Source organism: Odocoileus virginianus, chromosome 17 (genome assembly GCF_023699985.2).
Source record: "Odocoileus virginianus isolate 20LAN1187 ecotype Illinois chromosome 17, Ovbor_1.2, whole genome shotgun sequence".
NCBI classification, from domain to species: Eukaryota; Metazoa; Chordata; class Mammalia; order Artiodactyla; family Cervidae; genus Odocoileus; species Odocoileus virginianus.
In genome coordinates, this window is record NC_069690.1 from 57,814,913 (window position 1) to 57,838,243 (window position 23,331).

The 23,331-nt window shown below is 44.1% G+C and overlaps 1 long non-coding RNA gene across 2 annotated transcripts in view; it reads right to left on the bottom strand.

The window, feature by feature from the left end:
- The window catches only part of LOC110145156 (uncharacterized), a 57,705-nt gene that overhangs the window by 20,502 nt on the left and 13,872 nt on the right, over positions 1–23,331 (bottom strand). For both annotated transcript variants that reach the window (XR_002316110.2, XR_002316108.2), the window contains exon 2: positions 16,151–16,235. This is a non-coding gene — a long non-coding RNA (uncharacterized lncRNA). The remainder of the gene's footprint in view (positions 1–16,150; positions 16,236–23,331) is intronic.

Genomic DNA, 23,331 nt, shown 5'->3' on the forward strand with positions numbered 1-23,331 from the left:
TCTCGTCCGTCAGCAGTTACGGTTCCCGTCCTCAGGGCCCAAATTACCCTTGAAAGGTAATGGAAAAACGCCTGTGTGCTGGCCAGCACCGGCCCCTGGAGCAGACCCCGCCGGCTACCGGCCGCCTGTCCTGAGGGTCTGTCGCTGTGCGGGGCTTGTCTTTGTTTAACGGCTCAGCGGTTTCCATAATTATTTTTAGCCCTGAGACTGTTCTGGAGAAAAATCTTACCAATACAAATAAAATTAAACTGCTGTGACTGAGATGGTGGGGGAGAAGAGAGGGCAGGCAGGCTTTCCAGTCCCCAACACACACACAGACACACACAAAGATACATGCACACAGACACATATACATACACACACACAAAGACACACATAGACACACACAAAGATACACACACAGACATATACATACACACACACAGACACACATAGACACACACACACACAAAGATACACACACACAGACACATACATACACACACAGACACACACAGACACACACACACACAAAGATACACACACACAGACATACAAACAGAAAGACAGACACACAGACACATATACATACACACATAGATACACAGATGCACACACAGAAAGATACAGGCACACACACAAATGCACACACAGACACATATACATACACACACACAAACACACACACAAACCCAACACACACACAGACATACCCTCAACCCTAAGGCAGTACAAAAGCTTAGGGCTCCATAGAAGTCCATCTGAAAATCTTTACTCTGGGTCATGAATTCAGTTTTTGCCGAGAGCACTGGACTGCCTTCCTAGACTTAAGTGTCTGACTTTAAATTTACCTTCAAAAGTACACTGACACTTGAAAATCATGGAGTTAGGGGTGTCAACCCTCCCCACCCAATTTAAAGTCCAAGCATAATCAGTCAACAATCAGCCATCTCTATGTACCCATTTCATCAATCCACAGTCAGCTGTCTGTATATATCTAGTTCAACAATCCACAGTCAGCCGTCTGTATATATCCAATTCAAAAATCCACAGTCAGCCAGCTGTCTGTATGTACCAAGTTCATCAATCCAGTCAGCCGTCTATATGTACCCAGTTCATCCAATCCACAGTCAGTCAGCCATCTGTATATACCCAGTTCATCCAATCCTCCGTCAGGCGTCTGTATGTACCCAGTTCACCAATCCATAGCCAGTCATCTGTATGTACCCAGTTCATCAATCCACAGTCAGCCATCTGTATGTACCCAGTTCATCCAATATACAGTCAGCCATCTGTACGTACCCAGTTCATCCAATCCATGGTCAGCCGTCTGTATATACCCAGTTCATCCATGTCCAGGACTCCACATCTGCAGATTCAACCATGATCTTGTAGCACCGTGGTATTCACTACCAAAAAAACTGCAAGTCTGAGTGGACCCACGAACAGTTCCAAGTGTGTTGTTCAAGGTCAATTGTGCTGCATTGCCTCTTATGAAAAATGACTAGTGAGGTGCACGTGTCTCTTTCAGATCTGGTTTCCTCAGTGTGTATGCCCAGGAGTGGGATTGCTGGGTCATATGACAGTTCTATTTCCAGTTTTTTAAGGAATCTCCACACTGTTCTCCATAGCAGCTGTACTAGTTTGCATTCCCACCAACAGTGTAAGAGGGTTCCCTTTTCTCCACACCCTCTCCAGCATTTATTGCTTGTAGACTTTTGGATAGCAGCCATTCTGACTGGCGTGTAATGGTACCTCATTGTGGTTTTGATTTGCATTTCTCTGATAATAAGTGATGTTGGGCATCTTTTCATATGTTTGTTAGCCATCTGTATGTCTTCTTTGGAGAAATGTCTGTTTAGTTCTTTGGCCCATTTTTTGATTGGGTCAATTCATTTATTTTTCTGGAATTGAGTTGCAGGAGTTGCTTGTATATTTTTGAGATTAATCCTTTGTTGCTTCGTTTGCTATTATTTTCTCCCATTCTGAGGGCTGTCTTTTCACCTTGCTTATAGTTTCCTTTGTTGTGCAAAAACTTTTAAGTTTAATTATGTCCCATTTGTTCATTTTTGCTTTTATTTCCAATATTCTTGGAGGTGGGTCATAGAGGATCCTGCTGTGATTTATGTCGGAGAGTGTTTTGTCTATGTTTTCCTCTAGGAGTTTTATAATTTCTGGTCTTACATTTAGATTTAATCCATTTTGAGTTTATTTTTGTGTATGGTGTTAGAAAGTGTTCTAGTTTCATTCTTTTATAAGTGGTTGACCAGTTTTCCCAGCACCACTTGTTAAAGAGGTTGTCTTTTTTCCATTGTATGTCCTTGCCTCCTTTGTCGAAAATAAGGTGTCCATAGGTTCGTGGATTTATCTCTGGGTTTTCTATTCTGTTCCATTGATCTATATTTCTGTCTTTGTGCCAATACCATACTGTCTTGATGACTGTGGCTTTGTAGTAGAGACTGAAGTCAGGCAGGTAGATTCCTCCAGTTCCATTCTTCTTTCTCAAGATTGCTTTGGCTATTTGAGATTTTTTGTATTTCCATACAAATTGTGAAATTATTTGTTCTAGTTCTGTGAAAAATACCATTGGTAGCTTGATAGGGATTGCACTGAATCTATAGATTGCTTTGGGTAGTAGGGCCATTTTGACAATATTGATTCTTCCAATCCATGAACACAATATGTTTCTCCATCTGTTTGTGTCCTCTTTGATTTCTTTCATCAGTGTTTTATAGTTTTCTATGTATAGGTCTTTTGTTTCTTTAGGTAGATATACTCCTAAGTATTTTATTCTTTTTGTTGCAATGGTGAATGGTATTGTTTCCTTAATTTCTCTGTTTTCTCCTTGTTAGTGTATAGGAATGCAAGGGATTTCTGTGTGTTAATTTCATATCCTGCAACTTTACTATATTCGTTGATTAGCTCTAGTAATTTTCTGGTAGAGTCTTTAGGGTTTTCTATGTAGAGGATCATGTCATCTGCAAACAGCAAGAGTTTCACTTCTTTTCCTATCTGGATTCCTTTTACTTCTTTTTCTGCTCTGATTGCTGTGGCCAACACTTCCAAACTCTGTTGAATAGTAGTGGTGAGAGTGGGCACCCTTTTCTCATTCCTGAAACTGACTGACAAGCTCACAATTCCAGTCCAAACTTAATCCTATATCCTTAGTTAAAGTTCCTTTCCAAATGTGTTGTAGTCAGCCCCAGTCAATTACTTATCAAGCTTGAGTCACTGCAGGCTCAGACACAGTCTCCAAAAAAAAAAAAAAAAAGAACAAATAGAAGTCACTATGTGCAACTTAAAAATGGTGCTATTGTGACTGACGTTGCTTTTAAACTTAGACTTTTTCAATGCTATTATGCGGGCAAATAATCGATGTTTGCATAAACATCACACCAGGCGGAGGAAAGAGAAAGGGGCCTTGAGAGATGCTCTCAGCAAATACTTTATAATGAAACCAACGTTTGTGGAATCGTTAGATGAGCGTTGATTACAAGCCACCAACATGCTACTAGTTTGCAGACATGCTCTCAATTCTTCCTACTGTGTGGGAGCAGGCAGGCGTACGGGTCTCATTCTGCGATGAGGGCTGTGAATCTCCCAGAGGGAAGCCACCTGCCTGCAGGGACCCCGATAAGATGACTGGCAGGGTGAGAGCCGATTCCCAGCTGCAGAGATGGGATGCACTCTGAGCCCGTCCTCGCTCAACGGCCAAGCTCCGTGGGTTTCTTTGCTCTTCTCTGCATCTGCCATTTCATACTGGGCTTCTCTTTCCTTGCACAACTTGCTGAGCCAGGCAAAGACATCTTTTTTTTTTTTTTTTTTTAAATCAGTTGTGTCTTCCTTGGATGAAGCAAGATTGGGGCCAAAACAAACTCCCTTTCATTTTAGAATCAGAATCCGTTCACAGAAAAATGAAACTGATACACAGACTAGCCCACACACCACAATGCTCATTTGTAAGTGAACTTAATCACTCAGGCACCCCAGACACCTTTGGGTGTCTTCAAGGTACACTCCATTCATTGGATGGAGAATATTTGGTTTGGACTTCAGAAGGCAAGAAAACCAAGCTGATATTACAGAAGTTGGCCATTTCAGGTCAAACAAAATAGCCCAAAAACTTTCTCCAAGTCAGAGAAGGGCAACCACCACTGCCTGCGTTTACCCCTAAACCAGCTCCCTAAGGAAAGATGAGAAAACACCAATACGTTCCTCTACTGTAACAGACTCCAATGAATGCACACGCACCCTGGAAACTGACAAGGTTTTGAATACAAAACATCTCTTTCACAAGCGATAATATAATAGATGACGCTTCCTGGAGATTATGACCTTAAATGACATAAGGGACATTATTAGAGGCATTGCAGCTGTTTAGTGAAAGTGTAGCGTTTTTTTCCTACTTCTTCTTGTTGATCCTTTTTTACCCTTCCCTGCCAAAAAAAAAAAAAAAATTTACTACATTTTTTTTTCATTATTTCCCTTGTGTCAAGTGGAACTTTTTCATCCAAATCTCACTGCTCAGGCCCATATGTCTCTTCTTTCTTCTTTTCTGTATTTTTTTTTCTAAAGATACCACATAACAAAAATGTTTCTCTTGTATTAATTTTGTTACTCAGGCAAAGTAAACCATCACTCCTCGGTATGTCATATAAAAGCCAGAAGAGTAGTGACTCACTCATGCAGAGACTTTATTTAAAACATTTGCTCTGTGGTCGGAGCAGATTAAACACAGACCACGTTGCGCGTGGAGCTGTGCGGGGCCCCGAGTGAGCGATGTCACCACACGGTGGGCCAGCCACAGGCAGCTCGGGGCCAGGATCTGCCCTCGGCCCCCTCTGCCTCCCTGACGCAGGGACACCTGCCTCCAGCAGACTTGGGTGAACTGATCTTGTGGATATGAAGGTCACTAAATGCTTTCGTTTGGTGACCAAAAACAAGATGGCGAGTGAAAGGGGATGGGAGTTGCCCTAAGGAGTGCAGGGGGCATGCAGAAAAGAAAAAGGCAGAAAACTGGGAAGGATGAAAAGGGGAAAAATCAAAAAAGAAATGAAAGGAAAGAAAGAAACCAAGACAGAGAACCATGACAAGTTTCCATTGTTCGTCATCTGCGCCAGATAGAGCTTGGAATTTTAAATGATTGCAAATTGAGCGGCTCATGGGTAATCGATTTGGTCTCCACTGGTAGGGGTCAGAAACCCAGGACATGCAAATAATATTTATACAGTTGAAACAAGGAACAGATGAAGTCCAGAGAAGAGAAGGAATCTATGCTTGTTTGATGATTTTTATAGAAAAGTACAAATGCCAACATCTGATGCAGACACAGTCAGAAAAATGTACATGGTGGAAGCTTACGTGTGGATGAATATCCATAGCTTTTGGTGCAGGAGGCTGTGTGATATTTATCTCAGGTCTAGCAACTAAAGTCATAAAAAACCCACTCATTAACCTATCTGTATTAACACAGCCATTTTCAAATTTATACTTGTCCTAAAGGCATTTCTCTTCTCTCCTTCCATCCTTCTTCCCTTTTAAATTTCTTTTAAAAAAAAAATGAAGCAAATCACTGATTTCTTCACAGCTAAATTTTGAGCTGTCGAAGATGGAAATTATTAATGAAACCATAGCACATGAGAGTTAGAAGACGACCCAGTGCTCATCTAGTTGGTCCTCTGACTCAGGGCAGGAATCTTTTCTATAATATCTGTTAATATACAGTCACCGGAGAGAACATGCTTGTATATATTTACATATTTTCATTAACAAGCAACCCGCTGTTCTGTGGCTTACTCTTCCATTATTCATGCATCTATGTATTACATACATATATTTAAGCACTCCCACAGGTGCTGGTAGTAATCTAATGGACAGGAAAATCATAAGATAGTAATACATGGAATTCAAATCATTGAAATGGAATAATGTGAAGGCAAATGCATAGCTCCTAAAGACCAGGAGATCAAGGAGGGCTTCTTAAAGGAGGTGAGAGAGAAAAGCGTTCAGAGAGAAAAGTGTTCTAAACAGAGGGAAGAGCTGAGATGAAGGACCTAATGGGAATCTTCTCAGTCTAGCAAAAGAAGAGATTAAATAAACAGCATAACAGGAAACAAGTGGGCTGGACCAAAGATGCTGGAAGGTGAAACTGGAACCGTGGGCAGAGGCCGATCAATGCTGGGCTTGGCAGGGTGGGGTAAGGATTGTGGATTCTCTTCTAAGCACAATGAGATGCTCCTATTAAAGCAACTGTACTCCAATAAAAATGTTTTTCTTTTTTTTCTCAGTTTTATTTATTTTTTTTTACTTTACAATATTGTATTGGTTTTGTCATACATTGACATGAATCCACCATGGGTGTACACGTGTTCCCCATCCTGAAACCCCCTCCCACCTCCTTCCCCATCCCATCCCTCTGGGTCATTCCAGTGCACCAGCCCCGAGCACCCTGTCTCATGCATCGAACCTGAACCATTCATTTCACATATGATAATTTGCAGGTTTCAATGCCATTCTACCAAACCATCCCACCAAACCATCCCACCCTCGCCCTCTCCCACAAAGTCCAAAAGACTGTTCTGTACGTCTGTGTCTCTTTTGCTGCCTCGCATATAGGGTTATCACTACCATCTTTCTAAATTCCATATAAATGTATTAATATACTGTATTGGTGTTTTTCTTTCTGGCTTATTTCACTTTGTATAATAGGCTCCAGTTTCATCCATCTCATTAGAACTGATTCAAATGTATTCTTTTTAACTGCTGAGCAATATTCCATCGTGTATATGTACCATAGTTTTCTTATCCATTCATCTGCTGATGGGCATCTAGGTTGCTTCCATGTCCTGGCTATTATAAACAGTGCTGCGATGAACACTGGGGTGCATGTGTCTCTTTCAGATCTGGTTTCCTTGGTGTGTGTGCCCAGGAGTGGGATTGCTGGATCATATGGTAGTTCTATTTCCAGTTTTTTAAGGAATCTCCACGCTGTTCTCCATAGCAGCTGTACTAGTTTGCATTCCCACCAACAGTGTAAGAGGGTTCCCTTTTCTCCACACCCTCTCCAGCATTTATTGCTTGTAGACTTTTGGATAGCAGCCATTCTGACTGGCGTGAAATGGTACCTCACTGTGGTTTTGATTTGCATTTCTCTGATACTGAGTGATGTTGAGCATCTTTTCATGAGTTTTTTAGCCATCTGTATGTCTTCTTTGGAGAAACGTCTGTTTAGTTCTTTGGCCCACTTTTTGACTGGGTCATTTATTTTTCTGAAATTGAGCTGCAGGAGTTGCTTGTATATTTTTAGATTAATTCTTTGTCTGTTGCTTCATTTGCTATTATTTTCTCCCATTCTGAAGGTTGTCTTTTCACCTTGCTTATAGTTTCCTTTGTTGTGCAGAAGCTTTCAATTTTAATTAGGCCCCATTTGTTTATTTTTGCTTTTATCTCCAGTATTCTGGGAGGTGGGTCATAGAGGATCCTGCTGTGGTTTACGTCGGAGAGTGTTTTGCCTATGTTTTCCTCTAGGAGTTTTATAGTTTCTGGTCTTACATTTAGATCTTTAATCCATTTTGAGTTTATTTTTGCGTATAGTGTTAGAAAGTGTTCTAGTTTCATTTTTTTACAAGTCGTTGACCAGTTTTCCCAGCACCACTTGTTAAAGAGGTTGTCTTTTCTCCATTGTATATCCTTGCCTCCTTTGTCAAAGATAAGGTGTCCATAGGTATGTGGATTTATCTCTGGGTTTTCTATTTTGTTCCATTGATCTATATTTCTGTCTTTGTGCCAATACCATACTGTCTTGATGACTGTGGCTTTGTAGTAGAGACTGAAGTCAGGCAGGTAGATTCCTCCAGTTCCATTCTTCTTTCTCAAGATTGCTTTGGCTATTCGAGGTTTTTTGTATTTCCATACAGATTGTGAAATTGTTTGTTCTAGTTCTCTGAAAAATACCGTTGGTAGCTTGATAGGGATTGCATTGAATCTACAGATTGCTTTGGGTAGTATACTCATTTTCACTATATTGATTCTCCCGATCCGTGAACACGGTATTTTTTAAAAGAAATGCCAATTAAGGATGGGAAAATTAGAACATCAATGAGAATTGTAATGCAAAGGATTAAAACACTACAGATACATTAAAATCTGTAAATTTACAATGATACTAAAGGAAAATAGGACCCCGTTAGCCACATTTGGAGGGTGATAGAAAACCAAATGAATATTTTAAAAATGGTAAATAAAAGACAATCAAACTTTTGTCTTGCTTTTCCTTGTGATCTATAAAAAAAAGAAATTTCCACTTGTAGAAGTTTTTCACCAAAATTAACATAAAGTAAAATTAAAGAAGAAAAATTTTAATTAAACAGTTTTAAACAGGGGACTTCATTGCTCATGTGAAGAGAACAGAATCCAAAGCAATAGGAATAGAAGCAAGGAAAACAATTGCAAAGTTAAATCAGAAATACACACACACATTTATATTCTGATGGCTTGGGTTGTGAAAGTGATCTTGGGGATGGAAGCTGATGGATTTGCAGTATATTGGGAGATCAGGGTTAAAAACACTCAGTACTTGGTGTGGCTTGGGGTGGGCGGGGGGGGGGGGGGTGGTAAGAGAAAGAAAAATTGCCCAGAACTCGAAGACATTTGATTTGAACAGCTGAACAGGTGGTAAAGCTGCTGTTACAGGAAACCTAAAGTTGACCAGATTTGGCTTTCCCAGGTGATGCTGGTGGTCAATAACTCACCTGCCAATCAGGAGATGTAAGAGACAGGGGTTTGATCCCCAGGTTGAGAAGATCCCCTAGAGGAGGGCATGGCAACCCCCTCCAGTATTCTTGCTTGGAGATCCCATGGATAGAGGAGCCCAGGGTCATATGATGACTGAAGCACCTTAGCACACACCCAGGCAGGCAATGCATGTAACCCAAGAATTCTGCTTTGACCCTGCTATGTTTAAAATGCCTGCGGTATAGACTAGCCATACAAGTGTGCAGTTCTAGGCAGAGGCCAAATGTTTGAGGCATCTGCATTTTGTAAACAACTGAATTATTAGTGGGGCTTCCCTGGTGGCTCAGTGGTAAAGAATCCACCTGCCAATGTAGGAGACCTGGGTTTGATCCCTGGGTCAGTAAGATCGCCTGGAGAAGGAAATGACAACCCACTCCAGTATTCTTGCCTGGAGAAACCCATGGACAGAGGAACCTGGCAGGCTACAGTCCACGGGGTCACAAAGAGTCAGACACAACTTAATAGCTAAACAACAACTCCTAAGAATAAAATGAAAATTTCTCCCCTACAACTCCCTGTTGGTTCTCATTTCATCTTGGGATGGGGAGGAGCTAATTCCTTGCTTAAACAACCCCAAAACATTTCAAAGAATGAAAACCACCATTTACTGCACATCCAGTATATGCTGAACACTCTGCCTACAGTTTCTTATTTGGACATATAGGATCTCTAAGGGCAAGTGTTCACGTTGCAACTTCACAGGAAACAGGGGTGTAGAGAGTATCTCATGCAAGGTTCCAGAGCTACAATGTAAAGGAGCTAAGTTTGCTTTAGGTCTGTCTGTCTTCCACATTCATGATTACAGTTGGCCTCCCAGACACCAACGAACAAACACTAGTGCCCTAAATGTTCCTCACACAGCAGGGCTTCCAGAACATTTTGCCATTCTGAAAGTCCCCTGGTAGTGTCCTGCATCAGCAAGACCTCTCATTAAGTTTCAGTCCTTCCAATGAACACATCTGATCTGACCAAGGAGGAGTACACCCAGCCTCTGGTCAGACGCCCTCTGACAACGATGCTGGACACGGGGTTGGAGTAACCACATCACACTGCTGGCTCGTGTACGGCTTGTGGTCAACGGCTGTCTAGCCAGGGCTCCCACATCCTATACTTGTGCTCTAATTTTTTTTTTTTTGCCTAAATTAAAAATGTCAAGATATTTGAAACCCGAGTCGTCTACCTAGCATATTAGTTACTCCTTCCACTTCTGTTGTACACACAAGTCTAAGAAATCACCCTTTCGTCTATGTCCCATTAGTGGATCGAGATGATATCTGAATGATAGAATCAACATTTTCACATCATAAAAATCACAGCTGGGATGTATTGTTTCAGATATTTTAAGTCTCAGTTTGCTCATCTGTAACATGGAAATCGTCATAGCAACAAGCGGTAAATGACAAATTGTCTATGAAATGCTGAGCCATGAGGTCATATTTATCCACTGCTCGAAATTTTGGAAGAGCATCTTATTTTAAAATGTTGTACACAGGCTCTGGTCGTAAGCCACTTTCTGGTCTAATGGTGGGACACTGCATTGGAAAAGTATACAGAAGCCAAAATTAATAAACCCGAAGCAGTTTTTCCATAGAAAACAAGAGCAAAGGATTTTCATATGTAGTGGAGAGTAGCAATTGCCTGCTGGAGGTCACACCCATTTTATCCCACCAAGAAAAGAGCTATTTCCGGAGCCCAGAGGGAGAACATCCTGGAGAGATGGTAACCGAAGGGAGGCCCTAAACCCGCCCCCCACCCAGCCTGTCCGGGGACCATACTCAGCCTGTGCTTCCGTCTCAGCCAGGACCGCCCAGGGGACACCTCGAGATGAGGCTTCACATGCAAGCTGTTCGGAAGGACATGAGACAGCCAGAAAATGGGGAAACGAGACTGGGAAGAAAGAGAAAGAAAGAGCTACTATTTGATGAACCTATTTGCACAGCAAGAATATAGACACAGACCTACAGAACAGACTTGTGGACACAGTTGAGGGAAGGAGAGGGTGGGAAGGACTGAGAGAGCAGCACAGACATATACGCACTCTCACAAGAGCCTTCTCCAACATAGCTCAAGAGCACCAGTTCTTCCAAAGAATATTCAGGACTGATCTCCTTTAGGATGGACTGGTTGGATATCCTTGCAGCCCAAGGGACTCTCAAGAGTCTTCTCCAGCACCAGCTCAAAAGCACCAGTTCTTCCACACTCAGCCTTCTTTATGGTCCAACTCTCACATCCATACGTGACTACTGGAAAATCCACAGCTTTGACTAGATGGACCTTTGTTGGCAAAGTAATGTCTCTGCTTTTTAATACGCTGTCTAGGTTGGTCATAGAGTTTCTTCCAAGGACTCTTGAGAGTCCCTTGGACTGCAAGGAGATAAAAACAGTCAATCCTAAAGGAAATCAGTCCTGAATATTCATTGGAAGGACTGATGCTGAAGCTGAAACTCCAATACTTTAGTCACATGATGCAAAGAATTGACTCATTAGAAAAGACCCTGATGCTGGGAAAGATTGAAGGCAAGAGAAGAAGGGGCCGACAGAGGATGACACAGTTGGATGATGTCACCGACTCAATGGACATGAGTTTGAGCAAGCTCCAGGAGATAGTGGAGCGCAGGGAAGCCAGGCGTGCTGCAGTCCATGGGGTTGCAAAGAATTGGAGATGACTGAGTGACTGAAAAACAAAATATGCATTACCATGTGTGGAATAGAGAGTTAGTTGGAAGCTTCTCTACAACACAGGGAGCTAGGCTTGGTGCTCTGTGATGACCTAGAGGGCTGGGATGGGGGGTTAGAGGGGGACGGAAAGGAAGGAGATGTATGCATCCACGTGCCTGGTTCATGTTGTTATGCAGCAGAAACTAACACAACATTGCAAAGCAAATATTCTCCAGTAAAAAAAAATAAATTTAACAAAAAAGAATTATCATGAAGCTAGTTACCTTTGAGAGTAAACACCCTGATCCCCGCTGGGGAGCTCTAGGGTCCAGGGCAGAATGCATGTCTCCAAGTCATTGCATCCCGGGTGATTCCTTACCTGCTAACCCCCAGCAGTCACTGGATGAGCCTGCCTGGGGTGGGGCTACTCCCTGAGCACATCCACGGTGCCCTGAGCACCCAGGATGCTGTCGCTGGTTGGAAGGGAACCAGGACCCCTCACACAGTATAAGCCGGGAGACGGCAGAGGAACACAGCCCAGCAAGGTTTCCCTAGTCCGCCCTCCACTCTCTAACAACCTAAAGATCAGAAGTCTCCTCTCCCTGTCGGGATGCCCGGGCCACAGAAGCCTGAACAGGAAAAAGGCCAACCCTGGACAACTCCACAGAAACAGCAATAACAACCAAGACGTCTCCTAAGCTAAGGACTTGAGCAGGCATCTCTCCAAAGATCTACAACAGCCAATACGCACATGAAAAGATGCTCAACATCTTTCTTTGCCAGCTGAGCCACCAGGGAAGCCCAAGAACACTGCAGTGGGCAGCCTCTCCCTTCTCCAGTGGATCTTCCCGACCCAGGAATCGAACCGGGGTCTCCTGCATTGCAGGCGGATTCTTTACCAACTGAGCCACCTGGGAAGCCCTCAACACCTTTAGTCACTGGGGAATCGCAGATGGAAGGTGAGACACTACTTCACGTCCCCACCGATGGCTATGATCAAAAGTGGGGGAGGAGCGGGACTTCCCTGGTTGTCCAGTGGTTAAAACCCCATGCTTCCAATGCAGGTGGTGTGGGTTCAACCCCTGATGGGGCAGGTAAGATCCTGCATGCCTCGCAGCCAAAACACTGAAACATAAAATGGAAACAGTAGTGTAATAAATTCAATAAAGACCTTTAAAAAGTGGTCCACAGGGGGGAAAAAAGCTTAAAAAAAGAGGGAGGAGGATGGATGGAAATAGTAAGTGCATGTGAGGATGTGGGACAAGTGGAGCCCGCATGCACTCCTAGTAGAGTGAGAAAGTGCAAGGACCATGGTAAACAGAACGCTTCTGGGTTAGCTCAAGAAGGTAAACAGAATTTGCATGTGATCCAGCAACTTCACTTGTGAGGTCAGACCCAAAAGAATTGAAATGAGAGACTCTAACGGATACCTGTACATCAACCCAGGTGTCAACGAATGAACGGACTTTTTAAATGTGGTGTATGCATACAATGGAATATTACTCAGCTGCAAAAAGGAATGAAATTTTAATCCATGCTACAACATGGGCGAATCTGCAAAACATTATGCTAAGTGAAATAGACCAGATACAAAAAGACACATATTTTATGTCTACATTTCTAACAAGTATTTGGAATAGGCAACTTCACAGAGACCAAACGTAGGTGTTACCAGAGGCTGGGGCAGGATAAATGGAGAGTTACTGCTCTGTGGGTACAGAGTTTCTATTCAGGATGAGAACAAATCCTGAAAACTGATCGTAGTGAATGGTTAGCCAAAAACGTCACTGTACTTAATGCCTCTAAATTGCACACTTAAAATGAACAAAATAATGAGTTTTGTTATACATATTTTACCACAATAAAAACATCAAAACAAGCTTATGTTTTAAAAAAAATTATAAAAATGAAGAAAAAAATTTAAGAAAGGATCTTTGGAACCAATTAATACAGCACATTTAAGCCAGGACTGCTGTCTGAATGCCCGAAGCTTAAATATATAAAAATAGGAGTTTGGAAAGTATAATATTTCAAATGTGCAAAAGTGCACATTTTAATAGGCCAACAACTGTTAAACCTGTTGCCAGATTTCTCTTTCATTGTTGCTATGAACTTCATAATGTGACTATTTTCCTTCATAGTCCTATTACTATTACATCACTAGATCCTTTCTGGTCAAAATTAACATGGAATAAAGTTCAGAGAAGCTTTTGACTTTCGTTTTTTGCTCAACTACTTTTAACGTGAATCTTTCCCCCAAATGTCAAAAGCCCATATTTACCAGCTTCTCAATTTTCTAGCTTGCCTCCTCCCTTTATAAAATTGGTAAGCACATCCTGTTTTTTCTTTAGTAGAATAAATTTTACTAAATTTATTTAGTGAGTATAGTATGAGGCTTTATCCATGACAGTGTTCCAACAGTAACATCATCTTCACCCCTTTCTTTCCAGAATCATAGTCCATGCATGCTTAGTCACTTCCACCATGTCCAGCTCTTTGTGACCCCATGGACTGTAACCGGCCAGGCTCCTCTGTCCCTGGGATTCTCCAGGCAAGAATACTGGAGCAGGTTGCCATGCCCTACTCCAGGGATTGAACCTACATCTACTGCATCAGCAGGCAGATTTTTTTTACCACTTGAGCTACCTGGGAAGCCCAGGATCACAGTCCACCCCTTGCTGATGCCCCTGACACGAGACCCGGTCCTCCCGACATGACAGGCAGACATTTCTATTCTTAAAAAAATAAGCAAACCTGTATTTGAAAATCATTATATATTTGAAAAATAGCCATTATAGAATAGATAGTCACTTCGCCAAATGCTTTCATCCTTAAAAAGGGAAGTTATTTAAGAAATTAAGTGAATGTATAGATGCTAATTTGAAAAGACACATCTAGTGACAAGGATGAGAAAGGGTCCTGGTTCGGCTTGCATGTCTTTTCATAAATACAGGACATTGTTTTTGCTCTAAAGAATATACACATTTATACTAAAAATTCAAACAGTGTATAAAGGCATATGGTGAAAAGCAATTTCCCACCTTTATCTCTCAGAGTCCTGTTTTTATTCCCCAGAGCTAATCACAAATTGCATTCCCTAGGTATGCTTTTCAGACATTTTATATGCAAATATAAAGGTATGCATAAATCACAGGTATCATGCATAAACGCTGATATAAAAAGATTTGATATAAAAAGATTTGGAGAGGGAAAAAACAACAAACTATATGAGTATGTATACTACAGTATCACGTGTGATGGTGATGCATTTTTGCATATAATTATTTTTATAATTATATATATATAATGTCTGAAAGGATTAGTAGGAAAGCTGATTTGTGATTCTCTCTGGGGAGATAGAAATGGGAGTCTGAGAAACAGAGGTGGAAAGCTACTTGTACTACACACTTCTACATATTGTTAGAACATTTAGCATAAATATGTATTGTTTTTATTACAAAGAATGTATTTATAAAAAGACAACATACAAATGAAACTGAGGTCCCTTTTTCCTGTCACGAGGTATATCTTTGCAAAGTCACTTAACCTTTCTGAACTTCGTTTTTTTCATCCTTAAAGTGAAATTACTAATTTTTATCAGCGGTTCTTCAACTATAAATCTCTTGGGTGTTCTTTAAATACAGATTGCACCCAAAGGTGTATTGAACTGGACTCCCTAGACTTGAGGTCCCAGAAGGAAAATCAGCAAAAGTTCTGTAAGTGATAGTGTTGGCCAGTGATGGCTACATTCTAAATTATTCTCTTTAACTGTATTTGTTTCTCTCTTGTATTCAGTCATTCAATAACATTTTTTGATACTGAAATATAACTATGTTTATGGAGCACTGAAGGTTGAGTGCTGAATAACTGATGCTTTCAAACTGTGGTGCTGGAGAAGACTCTTGAGAGTCCCTTGGACAGCAAGGAGATCAAACCAGCCATTGGAAGGACAGATGCTGAAGCTGAAGCTCCAATACTCTGGCCACCTGATGTAAAGATCCAACTCACTGGAAAATTCCCCAATGCTGGGGAACATTAAGGTCAGGAGGAGAAGGGGACAGCAGACGTTGAGATGGTTGGATGGCATCACCAACTCAATGGACATGAACCTGGGCAAACTCTGGGAGACAGTGAAGGACAGGGAAGCCTGGCGTGCTGCAGTGCATGGGGTCACAGCGAGTCGGTCATGACTGAGCAGCTGAACAACAATAAATCTGTCTGAATGTTCACGTCCCTGCAGAATTCACGTGTTGGAATCCTAATACCCTAAGTGATGGGATTAGGTGGTGGAGCCTGTGGGGGGTTATGAGGTCATAAGAGTGGAGCCCCCATCCATGGAATCACACTTACAAGAGACCCCACCAAGCTCCTACGCCCGCCGTCGTGTGAGAAGATGGACCACACCAGGCTGGCACCTGATCGCAGACTTCCAGACTCCAGAACTCTGAGCAATCATCTCTGTTGTTTATAAGCTACCCAGCCTAATTTTTGCTATAGCCCTGAAAGCACTAGTACACAGCTTTAGGAGTGAAACACTGATCTGAAGGAATTTTCAGTCTAGCAGGGAAAACAAAGCAGAAATAACCAGGATGAACCAGCGCCCGCAGCACATGCCTCAAGACACACTAACGTCAATTTCCGTCACCCCACGGTGTCTTCTCCCTGCCAGCAAAGAAGCTTGACCTGCTTCAAACTTTCTTACTAGCAGATAATCTCCTACCTGGTTCTTGATTTTGTCCAGCCTGGAATCCTTGATGAGATGATGCTAGAGGTTCTTCATCAGGTGGGAACAGACAGGAAGCTGTCTGATTAAGCAGAGAGAAGGGGAACTCACTCAAACTGAGCAAAGGTTCACTTCTCAGTCAGCAGCTCGGCTGGGCGTGGTGACTGCTGGTCAGGAAGCAGGACCTCAGGGGGACTGGGCACAAGTCCTTCAGGCATGTTAGACTCCAGGATGACAGGCTGTCACCCTGACAGAGATGCCCCACGGGGTACACAAGTAGCCAAGGACAAGCTCTGAAGGGACCAGAAAGCCCAGGACAGGAGAGATCAACTGGATGAGGGGGAAACTGTCCCCTTCACTTCCCTGTATCAACAGGATGCTCTTCGTGACCTTGGAACATTTACTCAATGCCAGTGACTGTGGGTAGCTGAGAAGAGCGGGACAAGGAGAACAATGAAGACAAGGAAGCACCCCAATAACTACTGAAATCTACCTTTCCTCAGGCAAGGGCCAAAAAGAGGTTCAGAGTCATAGCTAAGCGATTTAAGAAAAATACATGGATAAGAAATATTGTGGGCGTCCTAAGTGGCACTAGCGGTAAAGAATCCACCTGCCAATGCAGGATGTGCAGGTTTGATCCCTGGGCCAGGAAGAGCCCCTGGAGGAGGAAACGGAAACCCACTCCAGTACTCTTGCCTGGAGACTCCCATGGAGGGAGGAGCCTGGCGCGCTACAGTCCATGGGGTCACAGAGTCAGACACGGCTAAGCGTCTGAGCACATGAGCTCTTATACACATTTGGACTTTTTAGGTTAGACTCATGCAAAGTAATCAGGCGTTCAAGATCTTGGAGAAAGGAAAAGGTACAGATAGACAAACAACTCTGAAAAGAGAGAGTTTTAAAATAACATAAAACACTTCTGCTTATAACCGCAAACCCTGGGTCAAGTCCATTTCACCTGCCTTCACTCACCAAGGCAGTTTAAAGTTTCACACGCCCGCCAAGCGGGAGCACGAAGCCTAAACAGTGAGATGTGGGCCTGAGTGCTTTCCCAGGAACGCGGCGTCGGCTGCATGGAGTCCGGTCTGAGCCGGTTCACCCCGGACAGGACCGCTGACGCGCCGACGGGGGCACGCGCTGGTCGGCGCGCTCGGGCGGGTGCGGTGCTGCTGGATGATGCCCGCGCGGAACCATGTTGAGCACACTTTTTTCCAGTCACCGCTTCCCTGGAGGCTCAGATGGTAAAGAAACCGCCTGCAGTTCAGGAGACGCGGTTTCGATCCCTGGGTCAGGAAGATCCCCTGGAGAAGCGAATGGCACCCACTCCAGTATTCTTGCCTGAAAACTTCCACGCACAGAGGAGCCTGGCAGGCTACAGTCCATGGGGTCGCAAAGAGTCAGACAGGACTGAGGCTGACACGTTCCCCCTCGGCCGCGCCTCAGGCCACCTTTCCTCTTTATTCCTTCTCTCATCAGTAACCACCCCCCAAGCCCCAGCGGGTACCAGTCCTTGCTTCGGGCAAGATGGATTTACGATCTGTCCTTCCGTCTCGCCGCTTGGGTGCAATAAACCCGGGCTTCTTGGAGTTTGGGCTTGCTGTGTGTATGGGGCAAAAATGAACCTACTTCAGTAACAGTCTTTGCTCGGTGATGACCCTACAGAGCACGTGTCCTGCTTTCCTATGCGTGCTTCTGGGAAAAGGCTATTGTTGATCATCTATTTGAAATAAAATAGTCACTTCTTTAAATTAGCATTTAATCAAAACCCTTAATTTTACCTAAAATAATCTTATAATTTCAGTATTAATATTGTAAATGATTTAGTCAAATTACCTTAAGTTTACCACGTAGCTCGAGTTAACCACAGAAGTCCCGTTTGCAAACCTCACAGTACACGTGTCCCCTCCTCAAAGCCCCTTGAGTAGACAGCCTTTCAGAACTCCAGTTGTGCAAACCAAGGTCGATCTTTAATGGGTGAAACAAGCTGATTCTCAGTAATCAGCACTCTCCTCATTTCATGAGCTGTATAAAAATGGTGAAAAATATAAACCCTGTCTGTAATCAATTTAGAAATACCTTAGGAAAATGTGATTACTGGAAATAATGAAGGAGATGGTCAGGATGGATAAAAAAGGACAGGGTACCAAGGAGGGAATGGGGGTGGGAGGATGAATCGGGAGATTGAGTTTGACCTGTATCCACCTGATACAATGTGTGAAACAGATGAATAGTGAGAACCGACTGTATAGCACAGGGAACTGGGCTCACTGTTGGTGACCTGGATGGGAAGGAAATCCAAAAACCCCGGATACTTGTGTATTCACTGTGCTGTGTGACAGAAACTAACGCAACATTGTAAAACAAGTACACTCCAGCAAAAAAGAAAATAAGGGAAGAAATTAGCTAATAGAGCCAGGACATGTATTCTGAAAACAGTTTGTTAAAGGTTAAGACGGGTAAGGCGAATGGCTCTCCTGAATACCTGGGGCCTGAGAAGGACTTCTCTAAGAAGGCATTTCCAGTTGGTGTCCACAATGGCTCACATGCTAGTGCAAGGCGATCCTAGCTAAACACACTCCCTCCTTTCTTGGAAGTGGCTTCAGCCAGTGCTGGGTGCCTCACTCTGAACTTGCCGCTGAAGGTCAGGAGTCCTGGATTGAAGTCCATCCAGAGTGTCCACCTGGCTGCCCCGCTCAGTCACCCGGTCAAACACAATCCTTGAGGTTGCTGCGAAGGTACTTTTCAGGTGGAATTGACATTTAAATCCGTCACCTTGGAATAAAGTATTTCTCCTCCTTCATGTGGAGAGACTTGTCCAATGAGATGAAGGACTTAAGGGAAAAGACTGAAGTTCTGAAAGTGGAAGGAATTCTGCCTCCAGGCTGGCAGCCCTGGCTCTCCAGCCTGCTGACCTACAGATCTCGAACTTGCTGGCCCCCACAAATGTGTGAGCCAATTCCTTCAGATAAATCTCTCCAGGTATCGTTATTGTTACTGTTTAGTCACTGAGTTGTGTCCGATTCTTTTGCGACCTCACGCACTGTAGCTCTCCAAGCTCTCCTGTCCATAGGATTTCCCAGGTAAGAATACTGGAGTGGGCTGTCATTTCCTCCTCCAAGGAATCTTCCTGACTCAGGGATCGAACCCGCATCTCCTGCATTGGCAGGCGGATTCTTTACTGGTGAACCACCAGGGAAGCCTCTACGCATTTATCTATAGATTCATCAATCCTACTATTGGCTCTGTTTCCCTGGAGAACTGTGACTAGTATAAACCTCTTTGAGGTTAAACAAACACAACAAAATTTAGGGGCATTTTCTTCCTTATCAATGACAGCCATCCTAAGGGAACCTGAATTCTCTTTGTGTTAAACTGTTTCCTTGCCAGTGGTGGCTCTGTCTAAATGATTTAATTTCAGTATCTGAACCCTGACCAATTGATCCTGGACACAGAGGTGGTTTCCCAAAACTAAAATGTGGAGCTAATTGTTCTAGACACTGTGCGCTCATGGTACAAAATGGAAAGGACTTTTGCAAGTAAACATTTTCAAATTTGGGATAAAGGTAGCAGAAATAGCCTAATATTTTCCAAAAACCCCTTTTCTGGCTGAGTTTTGGGAAGTAACTATAGCATAAAATACTGTAGTGGAAAAAGATTTTTTATCTTTCTTTCATTAGTCTCATTCATCTATTTCATTTTGAGAGAGAGATCTGTGCTCAGCCAAATATCTTGAGATCCATTAAATCTCCAAAGATTATATTAGCAGGATTGCAGCTTGACTGCTGTATTTCAATTACCCGGGTCCCCAAATGTCCGTGGCTAACACGAAAGGGATCCTGTTACCAGTCAAAGTTCCTATCTCAAGGAAATGAAAATGATTACTGGCTTGCATGCCTGTGGGTACTGCCCTAAAGTAAAGCCAAGAATTTCAATTCCAAGTGGTCAAGTTATGCTGTATGCTTCAAAGTTATGGTTTCTACATGGGATTAAAAAAAGGGAGGCAGTCCATCCAAGATTACAATTGCTAATCCCCAAATAAACAGTTCAAATAGATGCTATGGTAACAGTTCAGAAGACTAAATGCATAAGAGGATATCTTGGGGTTTATCTGGGGTATGGAAGAAGTGTACGACTTACCTCGATGGACGAGTGCAAACAACAGAACACAGACATGTGGCCACAAGTGGATCAGGGATGTCAGGGACAGAAATCTACTATTTGACTTGAATAAGGAAGCACAGGAGAAAACAATGGGGGAAAGGTGAAAAGGTAAGAATGCAGAGCATTTCAAATGCCCGAGTTAGTGCCATAGGCTTTATTTTGTGGGCTGGGTTATTTGCACGTCTCGCCATAATCATGAGAAGAACATACACCAGGTAGCAGCTGATCGCAAAAGAAGGAGCTATTAATACATGAGATCAATCTGAATTCAGTACAAGTGTGAAGTCAAGTGTAGGCTACCCTAGGTGAGCCCAGCAAAACCACCACCAACCCAGAGACCTGTGAGTGACAAACACATGTTTGTCAGTGCAAATCACTGAGTTTGGGGCTGTTTGTTACATAGCATTAACTTGAGCAGCAACTGTCTAACAAAAGTGTGATTTTGGAAAAATCAGTCTGCCCACGAGGATTAGGAATACATACTGGAACAAGAAGGTAATTTAGAGCATTATTCAGCTCCTCTAGAGGTATGTTTGCCCCTCTGACACTACAGTGTTTAGGATGCAATCGCCCCATGTGCTGGGCTCCCAGAGTCGGGAGATACAGGATGAACCCCCTGTCTAATCTACAGTTTGCAGGCAGTCCGGGCAAGAAATAAATCTTTGCTGTTAGAGACCCACAATGTTCAAGCCTTGCTTGATCCCTCAGCATCGCTGAGATCATCCTGACACGAGAAGGGTGTTCCAGGATGCATTCAGCAGCTCTCCAGCGTCAGGGGCTTTTGTGCTTCCTGTGTTCCTGTTCTTTCTTCCTCTGCGAACAGTGATGCCTACCTTAAAGTTTCAAGGTGACTGTGGCCATTCAGGCTCAAGATTAAGGGACAGGCCCAAGTCTGGATTTAAGAGAGGTTAGGGAAATGAGAATGTTTGCACTTTCCGAATCTATAGCGAACAGCCGGCTCTGCCTGCCATGAGGAAGGTGGAAGGGATAGCTTTTGAGCAGGCAGCCAGTTGGCCCTCTGAATGTCAGAAGAGACACTGCCTGCATTTCTGATCCCACCCTGTCATTTACTGAGCACTTCATTCTACTGGTTCCTTCCCAAAGCTCACAGACATTATCCCCCCAACCCCAGCCCCCATGTTACAGATGAGACGCTGGATGGACTCAGAACATCTAACTCAGAATCCCAAAGAAAAAGCTGCGGATCTAGGATGACTCAGATAGGCGGCTGTGCAACAGAGGCTTGAACCTGGGGGGCCAGCCTGTTTGTCCCTGAAGCCCTTGATCGGCATGCCCTGCAGTAAGACTCCCGCCTGCCTCCGTCTGCAGGGCTTGCAGACAGTCAGCGACGCCGCTGCCCAGTTCCTCTGGACGACAGAACAGGCTCAGGACACAGACCCAACAACAAAGGCCGTCCCTGGGGCTCTGAACTCTCCAAAAAGACCAAGAAAAAAGGCAGATGATGATTTTTTTTTTAATGCCAAAGCCGGCTCCAGTGAAGCAAGCAAGCGCCTGCTGTCCCATGACTTGTGAGTGGGGCTTGGTTCTCTTGGGCTCTGGGGAAGCGTGCCAGGTCTGTTTGTAATTCCGCAGCTCGTAGCATGCCTGTCAGAGGCTGGCCGTTCATTTCCACTGACGACTCTCTGGCCTTCTGAAGGCTTCGCAGGTCCCAGAGCCAAGAGTCCGGGCCCCAGTTTCCCAGAGGCTGGCGGCCCTCCTCACCGCATCGTCAGTTTCCCGGCACATGCCTTCGCTGTCCCTGGAGAAAGGACTTCTTGCTGCGGCTCAGGAAGAAGCAGAAGCCGAAGCCGGTTGGGCAGTGAGGTCTCCGCTGTCTGTTACTCACCCCCAGAGCAAGGCGCCCCCTTAATCACCGGCGCCCCGACCCTGGCTGCCAGGACGGGGGTCTCCACTGATCTCGCTGGGGGAGGCAGCAGAAAGGCCGCGGTGGGACTGGGCGCTGCGTGCGGGACCGGCCCGCTCTCCGCGTCCCCGCGTGGCCGCATTCCGCCTGGGAGGCCTTCCTCGCAGACAGGAGCAACCCCTTTTCCCAGAAAGGCGGCCGAGCTTCCCGTCTGCGGCATCTTGGGGGAAGTGACTTCTCGGTGTTGGGGAATCATCTTGGCTTTATCCCCTTTGGAAGGTGGTTCCCAGAGAAAGAGACCAGGCTTTTTTTTTTTCTTCCTTTCTGGGAATGCTGATGCTGTTATTGTCAAGTCAATGGACTGCTCACTCATCCTGCTCTCTCGATGAGATGGGTTTCTTTTAACATTTATTTATTTGACTGTCTCGGGTCTTAGCTGTGGCCTTCGGGCTCTAGAGCAGGGGCTTGTGGGATCTTAGTTCCCTGAAGGGGGTCCACCCTGAATTCCCTGCATTAGAAGATGAATTCCTAGCCCCTGGACCACCAGGGAGGTCTCACAGTGAGTTTTTTAGGGAAGAAAGAGATCTCAGGTGGGCCCCCAGTTGGCACTAGTGGTGAAGAACCCGCCTGCCATGCAAGAGACAAGAGATGCGGGTTTGATCCCTCGGTGGGAAAGATCCCCTGGAGGAGGGCAAGGCAACCCACTCCAGTATTCCTGCCTGGAGAATCCCATGGACTGAGGAGCCTGGTGGGCTACAGTCCATGGGGTCGCAAAGAGTCAGAAATGCTGAAGTGATTAAACCACCACCACCACTACCAAAGTATTGACAACACTGGACTCTCCTGACTGTCCACTGACATCTCGAGCCATTTCTTCTCTTTCTCTTCCTGGAGATCTTCCCTCTGCATCTGTATCCTTAAATGGGGTTCTTTAGGGTTTGGCCCAAATACCTCCTTTTATGCAGCTCTTTCCCTTATTGTGAAGGCATTACATCGATTTCCATGGCTTTGAGGCTTCCCTCATAGTTCAGTTGGTAAAGAATCTGACTGCAATGCAGGAGACCCCTGTCGATTCCTAGGTTGGGAAGATCCGCTGGAAAAGGGATAGACTACCCACTCCAGTATTCTTGGGCTTCCCCTGTGGCTCAGCTGG